Source organism: Condylura cristata, unplaced genomic scaffold (genome assembly GCF_000260355.1).
Source record: "Condylura cristata isolate star-nosed mole 26May11 unplaced genomic scaffold, ConCri1.0 scaffold00062, whole genome shotgun sequence".
NCBI classification, from domain to species: domain Eukaryota; kingdom Metazoa; phylum Chordata; class Mammalia; order Eulipotyphla; family Talpidae; genus Condylura; species Condylura cristata.
In genome coordinates, this window is record NW_004567163.1 from 145,237 (window position 1) to 147,155 (window position 1,919).

General features: G+C 58.8%; 1 long non-coding RNA gene across 2 annotated transcripts; it reads left to right on the forward strand.

Moving 5' to 3' along the window:
* The first annotated feature begins 6 nt into the window (after nucleotides 1-6).
* On the forward strand, nucleotides 7-1,877 carry LOC105854589. 2 transcript variants are annotated; one of them, XR_001146211.1, is made up of 3 exons: nucleotides 7-256; nucleotides 750-861; nucleotides 1,047-1,877. It is a non-coding gene; the product is annotated as an uncharacterized LOC105854589 (long non-coding RNA). The 2 variants fall into 2 exon arrangements; XR_001146210.1 differs by having other exon boundaries at nucleotides 7-227; nucleotides 1,047-1,876.
* The last annotated feature ends 42 nt before the right edge of the window (nucleotides 1,878-1,919 follow it).

Sequence of the window (1,919 nt, forward strand, 5' to 3'; positions counted from 1 at the left end):
TCTCTGGGGCTTGTGGTGGTGGGCGTCACCACTTGCCGCACTTTCCCTCAGCCCCTCTGCTCCCCCAGGCAGGGCGGGAAGAACCTTCTAGAAGCCTGAGCTCTTCATTCAGCCTTCACGCGGCGACAGCGTTGAATTCTCAGCGGTGGTCAAAGGAACGACCCCCCTCCCCCCCTCCAATGACTCAGGCTCCCTCTCCTTCACCCACACAGGCCCGAGCACCCATGGTAACTCCCCTTAAAGGGCCCAATGAGAGGTTTGCCCAGCTTTTTACTTAGCGTCTCCCTCACCCCTATCAGTGGCCCCACCTGGAGGACTGGGTGCCTCAGGGCCACACCTCCCCTGGTCCCACCCCCTCAACCTGCTTCCACACCTTGTCCTGTCTCCTTTGCTGCTCTCATTTGCCGCCTGACCGGGAATGGGGCGCCTGCAGGCACACCCTAAGGTGATGGCTGGAGGGCGGGAGGATGTGTTGCCCCCCCCCCCCATCACTTTAGGGCCTCCCTGGTGGCCGAGGGCTCCAAAGTCTCAGCACTAGGAAGCTGTGGGCAGCCACGGCAGCACCGCGTTCCATCCCGGGCCAGGGAGTGAGCCCCAGGGCGCAGCAGACCTGTCCTCCGCTGCTCCCCTCAGCAGTGGATTTCAGTGGATCCGCCTGTTCTGCTCTCCGCTCTGTCTGAGTTCTCTCACCTGCTGCACCTCACCTTTGCATGTGTAAATAAAAATATAAATTCCAAACCTCTCCTCAGCACAAGGATTATTTTGAACCAAGGAAGAGGAGCGTCTGAGCTGGACGACCGGAGCTGGAACTCTGGACGGCGCCCACCGACCTGGCCAGGAGAAATCCCAGTTTATCCTAAGGTGAGGAAGTCAGGGCTGGGCTCTGCGCAGACCGGGGCTGACAGGACGTTTGGCTTCCTTGGCGCCTCGTCTACTCGGCTTGCGTTCCACCAGCCGCCCTTCCTTTCCCGCCTCCGGGTCTGTTTCCTGAGGAAGGCTCCGTGAACTTGACACTTGATTTGCTCTTGGCCTATCTTTTCCCACAGAACCTCCACCGACAGCTAAAACGGGAAACTTCCTGCCCACCACAGCAGCCCTCTTCCCTCCCTTGCAATAATCTGCTCTAGGAAAACCCTGTCCTGACCAAGCTGGGGTCAGGGTCCTGACCGTGCTTAGCACACCGAGCCCTGCTGCCGCCCTGAGCCCTGTCCTCAGGCTGCTGGAAGGGAGGAGCAAGGCTGACACACTGGTGTGGAAGGACGCAGAGGCCGTGCAGAGGCGACTTGGTCTTGGAGGCCTCAACAACTTTGGGGGCTGAGTTGAAAGGATGACACAGCTGTTTTTCAGGGGCTCCCCAGGCCCCGGCTGACAACTTGCACTTGCGCATGAAACAGCAGCAGTGACGGTTAATTAGAATACGGTTTATCAGAGAAGTGTAGGCGGTTCCAGCTCTAAGACAATAAAATGATGTAAGCAAGATTGTGTGGAACTGTTGGGAGATTTCAGTAAGAAAAAGCTAGGTGGGACCCGAGGCCTGGGTCTGTGAAGGTGGCAATTTGGACTTGTCCTGGGTTCTTTCGGATAATCCACACACTCAATAGGAACTGATTAACGTTAGAAAAAAAAAAGAAAAAAACAAAACACTTCAGGGCGGGCGTGTAACTGAGGGGCGGATAAGAGGCCGGGCAGCCCCGCCAGGCCGGCAGGGCCTGTGTCCAAGTGCGGCCCCGGGCCTGAGTCCCGCCAGGGCAGTGCGTCTTCCTGCTGGCGCAGCCGGGCCCCTTCCCGAAGGAGTCTCTCCTGCTTTCAGGGGCGCAGAGGGGCCGCACCCTTGCACAGGTGGTGCTCAAGTAACTTTAGTTCAAAATGAGGGGCGCGCCCAAGGGCGAACGCCCGGCAGCCGCTCAGCCCGGTCTTCC